This window comes from Etheostoma cragini, chromosome 14 (genome assembly GCF_013103735.1).
Source record: "Etheostoma cragini isolate CJK2018 chromosome 14, CSU_Ecrag_1.0, whole genome shotgun sequence".
NCBI classification, from domain to species: Eukaryota; Metazoa; Chordata; class Actinopteri; order Perciformes; family Percidae; genus Etheostoma; species Etheostoma cragini.
In genome coordinates, this window is record NC_048420.1 from 22,229,721 (window position 1) to 22,249,695 (window position 19,975).

Below are 19,975 nucleotides of genomic sequence, written 5' to 3' on the forward strand. Positions count from 1 at the left end.
TCATCCCTAATTATCCACTAGGGATTAAAAAGATTGACTGAATTGAACTTTACCGACTGTGAATGACTGATCGGCTGTCCGTTGCCAGGGTTACGGGGTCTTACTGTATGCAAACCTGTCGACCTTCGCAGTTGTCTGTCTCTCTGCTGGCCTGCCTGCCTGCCTGTCTCTTTAAGTCTGTCACACTGTCTGCCTCCCCCCACCGCTCCTCCATCTGGGTGTTGCTCTGCCGGTTTTCCTTTCGCCCCGTTAATGTTGTCCTCGGTCTGTCGGTCTGTCGGTCTGTCTGTCGGTCTGTCTGTCGGTCCACATCTTTAGTCACATCTCCAGCTTCTTCAGCCCACCTGTCTGTCCATGTGGCTTGTTATGTTCATATTTTAATTCACAAACTCAAGGGCCTTTCACGGCCGAGATTTGAATTTGTTGGCATTTTTATCACAGGCCATCTCTCTCTGTGTGTGTGTGTGTGTTGTGTGTTGTGTGTGTGTGTGTGTGAGTAGAAAGCAATTAATCAGGTGCCAGAACTTCTATTCCTGAATGGGGGATCCTAGAAAACGGCTTTCCAGCTTATCACTGGCTGATAGCAGATCTGAGATTGGGAGGTTTGGAAAATTACATTTCCACTGGCAGCTTTGCCAGCTGGAAGTCTTTCTGAATGAAAAGAAATGAATGTTTCCTCGGGCTGCGGTGTACAAGCTGCCATAATAATGTATCAAATGCTCCATAAGCCTCGCATGGTGGTTGTTTGCATGCCATGAAACTGTGATCCTTACTGTAATCTAGAAGACTACAACATGTGCGCAATTTATATTAGTGTTTCAGAACTCTGTGAGTTTTAGAGTCAGACATCACCTCCACAAATATTTAATAATGCACTCTGAGAAGGCTACAGAGGAGCTACTGCATCGTTAAGGGAAGACTCCACAACAGATCCAAACACTTCAAAAGGTCCATAAGGTTTCAAACTACTCCTGCTGACCACCCGTAGGAAGTGTGTGTGTACGGTTTTATAAATCTGAATATTTCTGTACGTACTTTCATCCCATGTTTTGTCTGTACGCCACTTCTGGACACAAATTCGCCGCACAGTTTTATAAATGAGGCCTCAGGTCTGGGACATGTTTAGCCTAGCATAAACCCGGGAAGCAGAGGGCAAAAGTTAGCTTAGCCTTTGCAAAAACTGCTGTATCTTGGTTGTGTTCAGACTTACAAGTGAGCAAACCTGGCAACCCTTGTCAGAGGACAATAGATCCAATACGTCTCATGCAGTCACTTAGTTCAGTTGTATAAGAAATAGTCTGTATCCACGACACTCCATTGCTTGGTTGCCGGATTTCACTCATTTTAGCCGAATGTCTGTCACCTTTCTCTTACTTTGTGTTGTAATTTTGAACTCCGATGGATTTGTAAGGACTATGGTTACCTGCTCCTCAGATCTCTGCAGGGTAACTCCAGACAGCTAGCTAGACATCTATCTGTCCAATTTGAGTTTTCTGTTGCACGACTAAAACAACTTTTGAACCTACACATGTAACGACCAAAACAAGTTCCTTTCCGAGGCTATTTTGCAGCGGCACCATGGCTCCGTCCGGCGCCTAACACCGTTCATGACGACTGGGATTGGTTTAAAGAAATGCCAATAAACCAGAGCCTGTTTTTCACCCATCCCGGAACGCTTTGTGAACTAGCCAGACCTTCTTCCACAGCGCTGTGGGGGAAGGTCTGGCTAAGCAAGACTATTTAAGAAACAACTGTGATGCATAAGCTTAAAAAAAATAAAAATGTCTTATTTCAAAATGTGTAAAAGACAAAAAATCAATGGGCAAATAAGGTAGTTTTAAAGTTGTTGGAAGGCTTTTTCTTACACTTCTGATGAAGCTGGACTAGAAGTTTCTCACTGTCTACCTTTAGTTCTACCAAACAGTTGGAGATTAAGAACGTATAAAGAATTCAGAAAAAAAGAGCAGTGTTCTGATCCTACAAACTCCATAGCTTTGATGTTTTAATGTATCGCAGTAGCCCTCACTATTTCAAAGACTTAAAGTATTTTATTCAAATGAAGGACTTATTCTCTGCTGTAGCTTTTGTGGGACCGATTTTAAGGGAAAATATCAGAGCTTCTAGGTAAGTCATAGGCGTCTGTTCATTATCAGAGGAAAACCAAACGCACACGCGCGGCACACTTAGACACATTTTCTATCCATTAAGCTGAAGCAAATGTCGTGGGAGAGCTTGTTAGGGCTGTGGAGTGCCTTAATGTGCCGGGGGATAAGATGAGTGATGGAATAAAACAATGGAGGGTTGGCGTTGTGCCTTTCATCCTCCTGTGTTTAGCGGCAGACGTGTTATTAGTTCGTACTCTGATTAAAGACGGGGCTCACCTAAATGCCCAAGAGTCGCTCATTCTATTAGCCATCACAAACCGTGTGTGCTTTATTTAATCACTACCTTAGTCTTTTTTTGTTTTTGTTGGTGAGGGCCAGTCAGTTTTGATTACCCCGCAGATTACAGTGATGGCTTTGATTAAATGAATATCCATTATTAACCTAAACCTTCTCTGCACAGTGGCAACAGCTGTTTAAGGTATTATTAAGAGACTGCTGCATGGATCACAACCTCACTTTGATTCTAAAAAAAAGTCTTTATAGAGTAATTTAACATTGTAAATATACAAATGCAAGGAATTTAAATGTCTGAATGTAGTCTGAACGCTCCTCGTCCGGGGGTGAAGTTAGTGAAGTTAAACCACTGATGTCTGATTTATCGCCAAGATCAGACGACATGATCCTGTCTCAGCCAGACCCAACGGATACATTGGGCACTAAAAGGACCTTTTTGGGTGCAACAGTTGCTCATTTTACACAGTGTGGTGCAACATAGTGGAAGTAAAGTGATGCAGCAGCTAGGTATTAACAAGAGAGGTACCGATACCTTGCTTTGATACTGCCTAAAACGCAGTATGGGGAAGTACTGGATTTTATGCACTGCTCCTATAATAGTTAAAGTAGTTTATTTATGTTCTTTTTCCAATATAATTGACTGCCCAACTGAATGATAAAAGAAACTTCGGTGGCGTTCATGGTTGTGTTTGTTCATGTTTCACAAAGAGTTTAACCTGAGCCAGACCGACAACACAGATAGAAATCATATCACATCCTTAGAGGGATAGTAGAACACAGTTGTTAAAACATAATAAAATATATGACACACTTGTATCGGCTCAGTACTCAGCATTGGAAGTTCAGGCTTCAGAATCGGTGTCAGAAAGCAAAAAATGGTATTGGACCATCTCTAGTATTAATAGCTAGAAATGGTGATAGGTGTGAACCGAGCCCTGGGTATCCCGCTCTGCCTTTGAGAAAATGAAAGCTCAGATGGGCCGAGCTGGAATCTTGCCCCTTATGAGGTCATAAGCGGGAAAGGTTACCTCCCCTTTCTCTGCTTTGCCCGCTCCAGAGAATTTGGCCCACCCATGAGAGAGAGACACCATGGCTTACAAACGAGCTAAGTGGCAGTTGGTCAAGGCCACACCCACCAGCGTCTGCCTTGCCCCCCCTCCCCAAAAGCTACAGACTCAGAAATGGCACACACCAAGGAAAGCTCATTGTGCGACTGGCTCTAGTGGCTGTAATTCTTCAGATACAGTATTAGGGGATCACTAAGGTCTATATAAAGCATCCAAAGAGCAACATGTCAATGGACCTTTAAAAACTTTGTTACTGTTGCCGTTTTCTGTCCCATTTTCTGCGGACATAGGTCTTTGTCACTTGAATGTGAACATGTTGCTGTCGTCTCCCTAGTCTATGCACATAAGTAAACAATAGAGCAATGATGTTTCATTTCGTTTAATGAACAGCCAATCAATGGCCATGGACAAACTGTGAATTAGGTACTTGTGTCATTACAGAGGATCAATCAAGGCACTGAAAAGGAAATGCTTTGGGCGTGTTTTGGGGTTTAAGCAAAGCCTGCACCCAAGATTAAGATGCTAGTAACAGTCCTTTGTGACTATAGATCAATAGTATGACGGATTAGACTCTCTGATGATTATCTGATCCATCACAATGATCCGTTCTGATAGGGGAAAACCCGTCATGTTATGCTTTGAACGTTAACTTTTTGTGATCTACATACCTTTTTTATTTCACCATGTTCTTTCTACAGATGTGGAGCTCTTCTGAGGCCTTGACGTTATTTAACACCATGATAGATTCAGATATCATCAGTCCGTTGGGACCCCGGCACTGACTGCTGTTCAGTCTCATTTTTAAGGGAAGCAGAAGCGCTTATCTTATCTGACAGGCGAAGTTTGTCATTCTTTAAGCTTCTGACAGCTCGGCTACTATCAGTGTCTCACTTATAGGTCAAACTGCACCACTGCTGGTATTTATTTTTTACTTACTTATTTTTAGTTATTCATTCAAAGCAGTTTAAAGTTAAAGATGTGTCATAATAGCCCCCAACTTCCTCGCTAGAATGTTAATGACTGTTGAAGTGTTTAATATAAAAAAGTAAAGGACATTATATCTAATAGGTGTGTGAATCAAACAAGTTGCTATGTAGACATCAGTTGGTGCATATTTGATATTCTCATTCCCCCACAAGCCCATGAGATTCTTCTTTACACTCTGTGTCTGCAGCTTCCTGCCAAAAAAGGGATGCAGATGTCATCTCTCAATTCCCTGCGGCGAGTTGAGCAAGCAAGACTTTATACCAAAGTTGTCGGGGACAAGAGCTGTTGGCTGGATTGTAAAAGCTGTTTTCACTACCAAATACCAGCGCACCATGCATCCTTTAACGCCTGCATGGGACGCACCGGGCACCGCGAAGTAGTATGAAGAGCAGCAATGGTAGTGAGGATTATGAAAGGCAGGCACGTCTGAATGGTGGGTAGGTCAAACAACTCAGGACCTTCCCCCAGGAGACCGGGGTCCGCGTCCTGTTCTTGTCCTGTGTGTCACTTAAACATTTCTATTATTTGTGAAAAAAAAACATACAACTACAATATTCAACAAAATAGTAACAAAATATGCAGTAGACCAAATAAACCTATGAATAAATAACAACACCATAAGCCCATCATACACGTCTCTCCCCAGCACAGAGCTTCTTGGGAGCCCTCCAGAAAGTTAACGTATTTTCCCCATTTTCTAGTATAGTCATCCAATTTTAAAAACCATTTATATGACATCTTTCAATAACCATCTCACAAGGCCATTCTTGGATTCACGGCACCCCTTCATTCTTCCATCCAATTAAAATAATAAGTCTGGCTAACATTAAACTAGTCTGGACCCAACTTTTTATGTGCTAGTCTTTAGTTAATGTTTGGTTTTATACGGAGCCCTGCAGGTGACATGGAGGAAAACAAACAAACAGAAGAAACATGCATTTTTTAATACATGGATCTTCTGTTTGTTTGTTTTTTCCTCATGCAAAAGTGTTTGTCTCCAGTAAACATTTTGGAGACAAACACTTTTGCATGATCTTGACTTTGTTTTGCAAGATCTGGAGTTTTATTTGCGGGATCTTGACTTTTACACTTACAACAGATAATATACAAACCAAAAACCCAATTTACCAAGGACCGAAAAAAGACAAATTCAGAAAAATACAGAAAGAAACTACAAACAATCTCAGCACATATGAAGCACTTACGGAATAATCAACAATCATATGTTAAGAGCAATTTTTCCTTGAGACTTTTCCTTAAAGACGGAGATAGAATTTCAAGTTTTCCTTCAGTTTGTTCCAAAGTGGCGGTCCCCTGCAAACTACTCTCAGGGTCGACCCATCTCCGAGAACAGATAACCTCAGGCTGAATGGAACCTGGCTCCCTGTACCCTGACATAGGTTATCATGTAAAACACACATTTATTTACCCCACTTACAATCTTTTCTTAATCCTAAGTGATTTACCCTTCACGTCAAAAAATGACACAAAATTCTGATCAAAACACATCTTATATTCCACAAGAAAAAAAGCAAACATCCCTAGGATCAGGACATTGTCAAACTCCTGGTGTTTATCGCAGTTAACTTTACTTTTTGTCAACCCTAAATATCTTTTAAAGCTCTGAGTATAGCGCAGTGTCAGTATTGGTGGGCTCATGTTGTGTTTACTGCCACTACAGAGAAAGAGTAGTAATATATTTATTTTATATAGGATTTAAAAATGTAATTAAAGGCCCTTCACGTAAAAACAATTACAGTAACAGTAAAAGAAGTGAAAATGTACACAACTAAAACAATGTGACAAATGTTGGTGGATGAAAATGCACACTTTTTTTTTTTACTGGTCAGAGAAGGGAGAACACTTGTGCTTCTCTATTAAAACAAGCTGTCCACATTAATTTTCATATTGTATTTATTTTCAGTTTGCTCTAATTTTGCCACTGCTTTAGGGTTACAGTTCAGCACTTACCACCCTCCTCCACAGCGCTGTGGAGGAAGGTGTGGCATTGCGAGACAAGTGAAGAGAGGACAGACTAATCTATCTAAAATACCAACACTTAGGAAAGTTGAAATACAGACTGTCACTGTGAAGCGAGACATCTTCTTTAGAGCAGCAGCTCCTTCAGTAATCTCCCCTTTATTCACCACTAATTGCGATCATTATTCCAGCGAGACAGAGAGCGATTGCATTAAAGCCGTCGCTCCAGTCGAGACTCTCCCCCCCCCCCCCCCCCCCCCCCCCCCCCCTTTAATTCTGTTGCCTGAATCCCGCCTCGGCTGTCAAAATCCATGTCAAATCCATGCAGTCTCCTCAGATCCCCTCAGATCTATAAACATCCTGAGCTGCAGCGTCTAGGGACCAAAGACTGGAGGAGGGAACAGCGCCGGCCGGGTGGTTGCCTTCGAGAGGGGGAATCGAGTGAGCCTGCAGGAGTAACATGGCACAGACACATGCTCCTTGAGGGAAATGCATTTTTTTTATTTTTTTGGGTTGTTGAAATAACTCTGTTCTTTTCTACTCAATTCATCTTTATAAAGTTGTCAGTGAGGTTATGACTGAAAGAGAGTCCATTGGAGTCCCAGAGCGTCTTGAGAACGAGGGTTATTCACAAAGAAAAGCTGCCGCAGTGCCACTGAGCTGGAAAATGAACCCAGGCTGCACCTAGCAGCGCAATGGTGTCGAAGTTAGTCAGTCTGATTCAAGGAAAGTAGTGTCTTATTGTCGGACCTTCCTCCACAGCGATGCAGACGAGGGTCTGGCTGGTCCACACAGCATTCAGGGATGGGAGAAAACCGTGCTCTGGTTTACCGACATTTCTTTAAACAAATAACAATCGTCTTGGTCATAAGCGCTAGACGCAATACACGTTGCCGATGCAAAACTGTCTCAGGGAAGTAACTTGTTTCGGTTGAACATGTGTACTCTTTTAAAAGTTATTTTATTAGTGCAACAGACAACTCCGATTGGACAGATAGTCTAGCTAGCAGTCTGGATTTACCCTGCAGAGACCTGAGGAGCAGGTAACCATAGTCCTCAGAAACCATCTGGAGGAAGCGTTATGTAACAAGCATACCACCGAAAATGAGGGACACCAGGCGGGATTATAGACCATGGGGAAGGCAACGAAGCGCTCACACAATCTTCACTGCCCAGAATGGAAAATACAATTGTATTAAGTTGTAAATACAATCCATTTGTACATTCTCCACTTTGTATTTTTTACCGTCATTTTTTAAATATTTGTTCTTGTAATCTATCTTATTTATTATTTCATGTATATTCTGTCCGACATTTTGCTGCTGTAACACTGTAATTAACCATTTTGTGATTTAATATAAACAAATTCTGTCTGTCTCACCGACCTCTGCACAACATTGAAAATTCAATTGCAGTGGCCACGTGTTGGAAGTTAAATATGCACATTAGCAGTGTGTTCCCAACGCTGAGGGGTGCTTATTGTGTTGTATCTGCCGCTGAGAGCCACTGACCAAGCGTTTGTGTTTTACGAGTTGGGGGTGAGAGCGGGTTGGATCCTCACTGACATAGAAGAAGCAGAGAAAATCAGTTAAATAAGCATATAACAAAAAGTATATATAAAAGCATATAAAAAGTTAAAGGTAATTAGGGCTGCACAATTAATTGCAATTCTATCAAAATCGCAACATGGCCAAGTGCAATATCCAAATTGCGGGGGGGCGCGCGCAATATTTGTTAAAGGCTGAATGTATGTGTTTAACCATTCTGAAAGGAGTGTGGTGGGGCCGCAGAGAAGTCCTGGGACTACAAATCCCATCATACAGACTAAAGGGAAACATCCTTCTTTGTTTGGTACGGACTCTTGCAAAAGTCACACAACATGACTATAGTACATTTTTATTTGTGTTTCAATGAGAATGATGATCCAAAAAATTGATCAGTTCCTCCAATATCGTGAATCATATCGCAATCGCGTCATCAGTCCAAATAATCAATTTGACATTTTCCTCACATTGTGCAGCCCTAAAGGCAATTATGCAAAGGCAGTGCGAATCAGTACAAGGGAAGCATCCCTAATACATTTTTTCCACACCGCACGAAACGGTCCCCAAAACCACATGTGCCCGCTTACAAGATAAGACAAATCAAGTGTGCCTCATGTTTTATTCAAAACATATGCCACTACATTTTTTGCCTCAGTCTGGACTAGATCCACATCTGGGACTACATCTTGGCCGAGTATTACAAAAAAGCGTCGGAGCCAATCTGTCAGGGACGCGAACACTTCATTGGAAATCAAATCCATCATCCTTGACTTTGGCTGGAGGGGATAGAGAGAGTTTCATTAAAGAAGAGCCGGTGCTGTTGGTTAATTGACAGACATTGATGGAGTTTGCTTGCAGGATAATTCTCAAACTCATTCTTATTTATGCAGCATCTCACGTCTCAAACACACACACACACACACACACACACACACACACACACACACACACACACACACACACACACACACAGAAATCATTTTTACATACTTATTTGGATATTTATGTAATTTGTTCATAGCATGTAACCCTATTGGTAATCATCACAAGTACATGGCTAAATCAAACCCTTTTTAAGCATAATTTAAATCTGAAACACTTTTAGATTTAAAAAAGCTAATCCTTTAACTCTAAAGACAGATCTTAACCCTAGATTTAACAGTTGAACCTTGAATTGTTGTCTCCCGATTGGAGAGGAGTCCCCACAATGGTACTGTGTGAATGTATTTTCACACATTTTCAGCTCTAAAACCACGTCTACAATTTCCATCACTGCCCTTCGACCAATGTGACTAAACTTTCCAAGAATGTCCTCACACTCAAGGTTAAAACAAACACAAGCACAATCAAAGGAAGTGGATTTAATTCCATATTTGCATAAGATATTCTAATTGCCTAAATTCCTATTCACGTTAAAGCAGAAACACACACTCCTTTCCTTAAATAACACACACACACTTACACACACACACACACACACAAACACACACACACACACACACAGAAATCTTGCACTTAAGGAATTAATTTACATATCATCTCATGCGGAAAGAAAAATGAATGAATATCTATTAAAACACATGGAGCTGGTGTAAAATTCCTCAAGAGAAAGATTATGATGTATAGGGGGGACCGAAAGAATAACTGAGAAAAAGTTAAAGGTCCCGGGACACGGTGCTCTTTGGATGCTTTTATATAGATCTTAGTGGTCCCTAATACTGTATCTGAAGTCTCTTTTATATAGACCTTAGTGGTCCCTAATACTGTATCTGAAGTCTCTTTTATATAGACCTTAGTGGTCCCCTAATACTGTATCTGAAGTCTCTTTTATATAGACCTTAGTGGTCCCTAATACTGTATCTGAAGTCTCTTTCATATAGACCTTAGTGGTCCCCTAATACTGTATCTGAAGTCTCTTTTATATAGACCTTAGTTGTCTCCTAATACTGGATCTGAAGTCTCTTTTATATAGACCTTAGTTGTCCCCTAATACTGGATCTGAAGTCTCTTTTATATAGACTTTAGTTGTCCCCTAATACTGTATCTGAAGTCTCTTTATATAGACCTTAGTTGTCCCCTAATACTGGATCTGAAGTCTCTTTTATATAGACCTTAGTGGTCCCCTAATACTGTATCTGAAGTCTCTTTATATAGACCTTAGTTGTCCCCTAATACTGGATCTGAAGTCTCTGACAAAATTCGGCCTGGGTTCAGAATTACAGCCACTAGCCAGTCCCACAATGAGCTTTCTTTGGGATGTGCTATTTCTGAGTCTATAGCTTTTGAGGAGGGGGGGGCCTTGACAAACTGCCACTTTGATAGTTTGGAAGCCATGATGTCTCTCTCTTATTGGTGGGCCAAATTCTCTGGGCAGGCAAAGCAGAGAGATTGGTGGTAACCTTATGAGGTCATAAGGGGTAAGATTCCAGATCGGCCCACCTGAGCTTTCATTTTCTCAAAGGCAGAGAAGGATACCCAGGGCTCGGTTTACACTTATCCCCATTTCTAGACACTGGGGGACCATGGACAGGCTGGGGGAACTCATGTTAATGTAAAAAAAAAAAAAAAAACTCAAAGTGAAATTTTCGTGCCATGGCACCTTTTTAAATTATAAAGTGGAAAGGAGTAAGAAGAGATAAGTCCTAACTAAAGAATTTAAGAATGGCAGGCAGTTTGAGGAAAGATGCAGCAACAGCGTACATGTATGTAGAATTTTACAAATCTGTCGGCCTGCATCACAAAACACAGCATTCCTGCTCCAGGACTTTGTCATGTTCTGTGATTTTTAAAGTAGCTTCGAGCCCCTCATGGTGAAAGCACAGTCAAGCTGGAGGGAGTTTTTAAAGCCATCTGCCTCGTTAGAAACACCTTAGCATGCACGCCAGACGCACAGGACGTCCTCCGAGGCTGGGGATGTAGACAACGTCCTGCAGTACCTGTGGCACACTATGCACTTAACAACAAACAATACAATACAATACAACACCTTCCAGATCTACATTTTCTGAGCCCCAGATCATTGTAGTATATGCAAAGACCTCATCAAGTAATTTCACAAACACACAGTTGTCAGAGAGAAACATGTTTTTGGGCGATTACTGAGTAACTGACTTTAGATGTGTGCTTTTCATCTGCCAACAGTGCTGTGGATTGATCCGCGTTGTGTGAGTCTAGTCCTGTCTGAGTATAAATGAGGCCAACAGACTCCCTCTTTGCCGGGGGGGAATCTCATTTAGCGCTCTGGTTACGGATCCAAATCAAAAGTTGGCTGAATTAGAGATTTTCTCCTGGGTCTTACTATTGAATAACACTGAGTACACACCTGTACTGTATGTTCAGACTGCTGATAGATTTTTTTATTTTTTATTATCCTTTATTCATCTAAGGAAGATTGACTGAGAGTATATTTGCTTTTCCAGCGCAGAGTGCTCTCCATCACTAATGCAGTTACACACACTCACAGCTGAGAACAGCCTGGCAGTGTGAAATGACTGTAATGAGTTAAAATGGCAAATAACTCGCGCTGTTTATGAAAAAGTTAAACTTCACTTGTATCAGACCCCTTTCAGGACAGCAACATTTAAATCCCAGTGCCATTTGTACACAATCCATGTAATTATTAAAGTATTTCCCACATTGACTGCCACTGAATAAGACCGCAGAGATGAAACAAAGGGCTTTTAAGTGGGGGAACTGAGTTTGTGTCCTGGACGAAGTTAAGGGGTAAAAACAAGACTAAATACAGGAATCGTGTGTTTGTGCCAAACCAAACCACAAACATTATTTCTAATCTTATCTAGCTTTGGTGTCTAATCTTGAAAACTAACTACACTGTCGTCACATGAGAGAACTTTTGTAGGGCAAACTCAACCATCACATTTCGGTGACCGGTACCTGGCCCACAGATAGCTTTTCTCGGCTAAACTTAACTGTAAATGCCGCTAAACTGTCACGTGAATGGATGACCGGTCAGGGTTGGGTACCGTTCAAGTTTTTCAGCAGTACCGGTACTTGAAATTTAGTTCCGGTACCCAACAGTACCTGGACACCAACAGTTTAGACCAATAAAGCGAAAGCCCCTCAGTGAACTGGAGCCACATTTAATCCATGTTGTGTTTGATCGACTGTATTAAAGTTGAGTTTCACTGTCAGTATATAAAAACATATTACTGTATATAGTTAGATTATCACTTTAAATGACAGCTGCTATTGGCAGGACAAAAGAGGAAGCCTGGAGCGCCGGTGTTCCAGCCCGCCGCTGAAAGTAGTGAAGAGCAGAAATAAAAAAGCAATCCATCAACCAGCGGCTCACTGACATTTCACTCATTCTGAAGACATTTCCATAGATCAGAGCTGTATGGGATTTGATCTGGCAAATAAGCATGTTAGCGATGGTGGTATTCTTGGACTTGGTCCCGTGGTGAGTTGAAAGTGATTATGTAGGATCCTGAGGCAGACTTGACGAGAATCTGCCTGTGTTTTGGGTTGGCCGGGACTTATTTTGGCTTTATGCTGCTGCTCTGCTGCTGCCTCTGAGAGCACTGATGTGCTGTTTTTACAAATGGCTTTCTGTCACTGATTTCTCAGCCTGGTATGTCCTGAAAAGGGCATTCATACTCAGGGAAAGGAACCAGACGGAAGATAAAATGACCCCTATTATTTTTCTTTAAAGTGCTGCTTGTAAGGGTGTATAACCTTAGAATAATTACAAGACATCCAGTTAGGATTTTTAAAGTTAAAGATTATATCTCAAATAAATCATTTTCGGACATAAAGGCACTATAATAGATTTAATACTAGAATAATATAAAATGGTTTTGAGGATGTACTTTGTCTAATGGACTTGGTTATGTTAAAAATGGTTTCTAAGGTTTTGTTCCCCCTTTTCTACACAATCCACCAACACCACTGCAGCCTGCAGCCTAGTGAAAGGAGAGTTAAACCAAATCTAAAAGAGTGATTATCATTTTCTTAGTCCATGAAGTTCTACTTCCGGGTAGTTGTGTAAGAAAGTCTATATCTACGACACTCCACTTCCAGCATTTCTAGGTTGCTGGATTTCCGTTTCTTTCCTCTTTCTTTGTGTTGGCATTTTAAAATTTAAAAGATTTCGGAAGACTATGGTTACCTGGTCCTCAGATCTCTGCAGGGTAAACCCAGACAGCTAGCTAGACTATCTGTCCAATCTGAGTTTTCTGTTGCACGACTAAAACTACGTTTGACACACACCAAAACCTTATTGAAGCTATTTTGCTGCGGCTCCGTGCAGCGCTTAGAGCCGGCCATGACATGACGTGATTGGTTTAAAGAAGTGCCAAAAAACCAGATCATGTTTTTCTTCCATCCCAGAAAGCTGTGTGGACTAGCCTGACCCTCCTCTGCAGCACTTTGGAGGAAAGTCGGGCCATGGAGGACTAGTTCTAAGCAGATAATCATGACTGCAAAACGTCTGCAAAGAAATGTGAGGAACAACTTTGGATCCAACGCCACAGACGGCAAGATCAACATAAGTACGGCTGTTTGCTGATGTTGTTCTAGGTTCAACCGCGCTAGTTATATTTGTAAAATGCAGACTTGTAAGTTGAGCTTTGTTAACTCTACAATATGTTTTTAGATTAGGCTGTGCACATGGACTCAAATTATTTCCAAACAAATTACGAGTTAGTCTTCATTCAAAGTTCATTATTTGAAGAAGTAAGGAACATAGAAACTGCCAGCTTTATTCTTTAGGAAACAAAGCAAAGCAAGACTCTGTAACATTAGCATCTTTACTGCCAAAATACCTGGAAACTGGCCTTCTGTTTATCTCCAAAGCAAATGGGATCATTTCTGCCATCACAGCAGCTGTGTAAGCAAATCCCAAAATCAAATTGAGAGATAAAATGTCGAGACTTCCCCAAAATGGGATCTGAGAATGTGGTTCTGTGAAACAGAACTCAGAACAGCCCCTTTGCCCCAGCACTGAGTATGTTTACCCACACACCATTATTCCACTGTTATTCAGAAGATGACAATATTCCCAATTTGATACAGGTCATAAACAGTGTATACATTTTTCCAAATGTAGCTTTTTCAGACTAAGCACGTGTGATATGCTAGTATTATTCGGGTTTTAGAGGCATTGTTTGTATAATGCACATTCAGAATGTGCATCTTGATCAGGGTTTTTACGACCTGTTGTCTGCTTATGGCTTATGGTCAGCTCTGTGCGTTGCTATGGTTTCCGTACACAAACCAACCAGCCAACAGTTTGCAAGGCTGCGGACCCAATAAGAAGGAGAACACAGCTACTTTTACACGTTATCAAAGACTTGGATAGCAACAGGTTTGGGATATTTGCACACAACATGTAAAAGGAAATATTAGTGGAATATTCACTTTCATTAGCCATGTAAACCGCTTAGTTGGAATATTGTGTTTTTCGGATAAAGAGAGAAATATTATGTGCATGTAAACGTAGTCACCGATGTCCACATTTCATTCACAACAAGGCAATGCATGCAAAATGTCAATATCATCGAAGTATTTTTGACCAAATGAGAAAAAAACAACAATATCATACTCCAAGCTACAGATATATGTATAACTATGATGTATGGACAGGATATCTTACCACGCATTGGCAATATTTACAGTTATTACAGAGACTTTTTAAGTAAAACAAAAATATCAACCACTTTTTTTCATTTGTGCACAGTTATCCTCTATTGAAAATCCCTAAAAATAGGCCAGAAAGGCGTTGATGTTTTCTGTGGCAGAGTTCCAAAGTAATTCATTCCCCTGTTTGCTGGGTCGGTTGTTTTGACTTTCACTTTGCCGTTTAACTTTTCAAGATGATAAATGTGCAGCGTTAGAATTAGCTTATGGTAATGTGATGCTTTTATTCATTAGGCACAAACAACACACACAACTATACCCTTGACATTCTTTGGATGATTTGTTTGACCCAGTCTCTATTGTGTACCCGAGCATTCAGACTCTGCCTTTTGTGTTTCAGTGAAAGTACAGTAGCGGCTGGGATGTTTGAGTCACTTCTTGCTCTCTGGCTTTGAGTTCTGGCAAACGTGCAATGCTCAAGGATGAATCTGATATGCCAATAATGAATAGGTGGTGTCACTCGAAACGGCGTCCGTCTGAAAACAAGTTTGAGTTCCATTGTTGGTAACGAGGGCGCCAGGTTTTGATAATGACGAAGAATGCGTGGAATAAAAAGGACAATATCTCTGGATCTGCTGCATAATTTCTGTTCCTTTTTGTTTAAACTGTCCAACAGCGTTATAGGGATGCAAGGCTAAATCTGTGGAGTACTCTTTTTAGTACATCCCCATGATTAATATGATGTGTGAAGGGAAGGATAGCATATGTCTCAGTGAGAATATGCCAGGTTAGCTTAGCGGTCTCGAGTTCTGCTTGATCTAGCTCTGACTTGGCTTTAAGTTTAGGCAAATAAAGATGGTCCTAGTCATTATATGTGACTTATTTAGCACATTTAAATGCATTATATACACTTTATAATTCTAAGTAGCATTTCACGTAGAGAATTTATTGATATTAATTCACAACATATGTGTGCAGTGTTGAGCAGCAACTTCTGCACATTATTTTCATGAACTGGCAAGGTTACACAGTTATAATATGAAAATGCAGACGTTACAATTGTAATATAGAAAATAGTAATCTAGAAAGTTACAGTTAAATAGAAAAAATGCACTGGAGGTAGACTTAAATGAATAAAGTTGGCTCGGTATGTACAGTATATCTCTGATTATTCTGACGACGGTTCGGCCCTCAGGCCTTGTTGATTTGAAAATGACCCGAGGGCCGAACCGTCGTCAGAATAAATAAGAGACATGCTCATGGAGTGTGCAACACTTTCTTCTTGTTTTCAAAGTTACTTACCAGCAGTGTTTACTGTCTGAAAGAGGGCGATAGAAGGTGAAGTGTACAAAAGTCCCAATAACCTTCTGGTGATGAATAAATACTTAACTAAATAAATATCTAAAGATCCGACCGCAGTTAAGCAGCATTTAATGAGCTTGAATCTGATTAAAACCCAAATTCTTACCATGAAATATGCTTCTGTAGAGTTACACTCCCCATCTTTAGATACGTTAGCAGATTGTCTCCCTGTTGATATTTAACAAACCTCATGGACATCCTGTCACTGCTGGCAAAATGTCAGAGTTGCTTCATAAAAACGTACCTGGCTGGAAGGCAAAATTTGATTATCGTGATGCAAATTCTTTTCTTCACTTAATTTTAGTCCACTGTGGGGCAAACTGTCAAGCGCCTAAATGTCACAGGAAGTGCTGGCAGGGCCGGAGGTGGGGGGGTTGTTTCACAATCTAAAAAACTACAAATATATAAATACATGCTGAATAAAATGAGACCTGATCAAGCCTCAGGGAACACAAACCTGAATCCGACCTGAGGACTTCAGAGTCTAAATTTAAATATTTGTCCTCAGATCCTCTTACACTGTTAAAAAAAATAAAGAAATCATGTCATCAGTCTTAACTTAAATGAATTCTTGATGAAACGTTTACCTTCTTGTTGAACCCACTTTCTCTCAGCCCGCCTTGACTGCTTACTTAAAAATGTAATTTCCCTCCTCAGAGAACATGCTCGAACTTCTTCAAAATCACACATCCTCCAAACGCGATGTCCAAATGTGTTGTGGGCCTAAAGACACTATTATTTCAAAAGGCCTTTTAAATAGTTATTGTTTTAATTTTAGTTTTATGGTGTCTTACTATTGCTTGTAAATTGTTATTGTACTCTGGAAACTGTTTTTAACTCCCTATTAATTGTAGCCCTTTGAGATCTCCTTGTGAAATGTAAAAGGCATTATAAATAAAATGTATTATTATTATTGTTTGTCATTGCCCTCCAGAACAAATGTAGTGTTTTCTGATCCAACGCAGGATGACCTTATTTGCGTGTGATCTTACACTGCTTTGGTTAGGATTAGGTTAGGTTTAGGCACAGTTACGGCTTGGTTAGGAAAAGAGCTTAGCTTGGGTTAAAGGTTAGGGAACGACCGTGTCCACGGTTCAAACAATCAGGCCAACACGCTCACAATGACAATGCTAGCATGCATGATGTTCAGCAGGCATGAATCTTAATTAAGCGTGTTTGCATGCTAATATTTGCTAATGACCACATACCAAACTACAGCTGAGGCTGATGGGAATGCCGTTAGTTTTGCACGTATCTGGCCCCAAAACAATGGTCATGGCGCTACATGAAAAATGAAGGGATTCCCTTTACGCCTCGTTGGTAAGTCTGTCCGTCTATCCACTTCTTCTTGTGGCTATTTGATGGTCAAATGTCCAAGAGACATGGCTGCATTAGAAAGCATCAAGCAAGCACGTGTGTGCAGCTTACAATATTTAAACCGGGATAAATTGCTTTTTTAACCTTGACTTTTACACTTTTCTTTTTTTTTGAACTTTTTTTCTGTAAACCTGCTGAGAGACTTTCCTAGACAGTATAAACCCCGCCCACTCAGCCGCCGATTTGATTCCGCCCTGCAGAATCCCCGAAAATGAGAAATGATGGTGTTACAGCAGCAAAATCAGTCACACAGCACAGAATATAAATACAGATGAAATACTAGGACACATAATACATACATACAATATACATGAACTAATAGGAATAAAACATAAAAACAGTATTTATTATTATATAACATTATTATATTTAATATATACAAGATGGGAATACAGAAAGATACTGCGGTTTTAAACACATTGCATGATTCTGCGAAATTTTGCAATTTTTAACCCTTTTTCCACCACTTCTAATTTTTAATTACCAATCTCAAATGATGACCTCCAAAAAAAACTATGTCAGCCTCTGTTTCATCTAAAATAATAATTTTGTCTTTGTTCATCTCACGTTAATTTTATTGCTGATAAATGGGATTGTCAAGTAGACAATCTGACAACACATACTGTACATAATAAAAGATTGATACCTGACGTCTGTGTATCGATACAGTATTGTCACTAAAACTATCGTGAAACTAGGCTGTATCCCCCCCCCCCCCCATATCAAGCATCTTCATGTTTACATTAAACATGGCCGTGGCCACCAAACGCCACCGAAGCGCAGCCAACCCGTTGATGCTGCTGTTGCTTCGACGTCCCCCGAATCCTTGGTCTGATTGGTTGAAGGACTATGTAAGTGTGTGCAGAGTCATTTGAACTATGCCCGTTGTGGGGGACTATACAGAGTAGACTCCCCAGACCAACACTCAGTCTCAAATCTATGGAGCTAGGCTTGGTCTGCTGATAGCCAGACAAAGACTTTCCACTATTAAACTCCACTGTTGCTGCAATTTGACTTATTCTGTGTTCCCCTAGAGGATCGAACCCTTAATACACACAGTCTTCCAGAATGAACAGGTTGATTTAGAAGCTTTAAACGTACTTGTGATTTACTGATGGCAAACATCCAAATATGTCAATGAAATGACCAGGACCCCCCAGTGAGGAAACCAGCCCTTGAAATACGGTGTCCCGGTCTGACCATACATCTCTCCCTAATGGCTTCTGTTGTGACCATCCATAAACACAGGGTTTCGATGTTTGCGCGGGTCGCAGGAGCAACGTTTTCCAGACCTTCTCCTCTGCCAACAGCTGCCGATGCATCATCTGTGGGAGCATTACCGCTAACATTATTCAGGACGGGATTACCAAAGCTTGCTGCAGGTCAGGGGAAGCTAGTTTCAGACCGAGGTGCATCAACGCACACACTAAGTCAGCAGCAGAGAAGTCCACACACAGACACACACACACACGCACACACACACGCACATACACACACACGCACACACACACGCACATACACGCACACACACACACACACGCGCGTGTGTGTGTGTGTGTGCGCGCATCTTTGTATTTTCCTCACCAGTCTCTTTCTACTCTTTATTTGTGCTCAGGCAGACAAACTTTTTAGAACCCAGAAGTCGATTCCCAGCGTCCAATTTACCACCACAGCACCACGGTGTAAACAAGAACCAAGATGTCCGTCTGAGCCTTCCTCTAATAATTAGGGCGTATTTTTAAATGTCTCCTAGCTGGCTGACTGGCCGGGTGACTGACTGCCGCATGTCATTTTTATATTTATACTGAGAAGACAACATGTACAACCGGGGAGAGGAACAAGTGTTGAGAGGGAAAAGAAAAGGAAACTGACAACATCATCTGTTTTTAGCCTTTATCTTTCTCTCTCGCTCTCACGGATCCATTAACGATGACGGGTTGGTGGAAGATAAAAAAAAGCAAGGCTTAAGAGATCATTTCATACACTTGTGCATGTTCTTCACCTTATAGGGCTGAAAAGAGAGCAGTCTGTCTCTTCAAAATACTGTGAAAACACCAAAAATAAACTACAACACTGACAGTCACTCAAATCTTAAAAAGCATCGTCTTCCAAGCGCTCGGCGATCGTGCAAGCGATAACTGCGTGGCAGTTCTGATGCAAACGTCTTCTGATGAGAACACTTTATGGTAATTACATGTGGAGGAGAGTAAATTTGACAGCACTTTACTGGCCAAGGATCTCTGCCGTTATCTCCAGTGGGAGAATGGCAGTGGAGTATGTGAAGGTGGGAAGAGGACGCAGAAAAATAAATAAAAAGGTTGGCACACTGAGTTGTAAAGAACAAATCCATGCGGCAATTATCCGGGCATGGGACAGAAAGTTTAGCTGTTGCAACAGTTCAGGGAAGAAATTACAAAACGTGAATATGAGCAAAGGTGAGGAGAGGAGGGAAGCATGTTTTTCTCAGCAGTTCGTTAGTCATCTTCACACGCAGGCGTTGAATACTGATTCTAACTCGACATTAAAAACAGCACAGACGTTTACGACAGCATAATGAAGAAACTGGTCGTATCTCCTTTTAGCCTTAAAATGTCAATACACACGCTTAATAAGATAAGATGCACCCATGGGCGTGAATCTCATCTGACAAATGGGGGGGGGG

The 19,975-nt window shown here is 41.0% G+C and overlaps 1 long non-coding RNA gene across 1 annotated transcript in view; it reads right to left on the reverse strand.

Annotated features, from left to right (window-relative positions):
- Window positions 1-10,212: 10,212 nt before the first annotated feature.
- Window positions 10,213-19,975, reverse strand: part of LOC117957264 — a 13,615-nt gene continuing 3,852 nt past the window's right edge. Inside the window, exon 3 of the long non-coding RNA XR_004659459.1 lies at window positions 10,213-10,517. This is a non-coding gene — a long non-coding RNA (uncharacterized LOC117957264). The remainder of the gene's footprint in view (window positions 10,518-19,975) is intronic.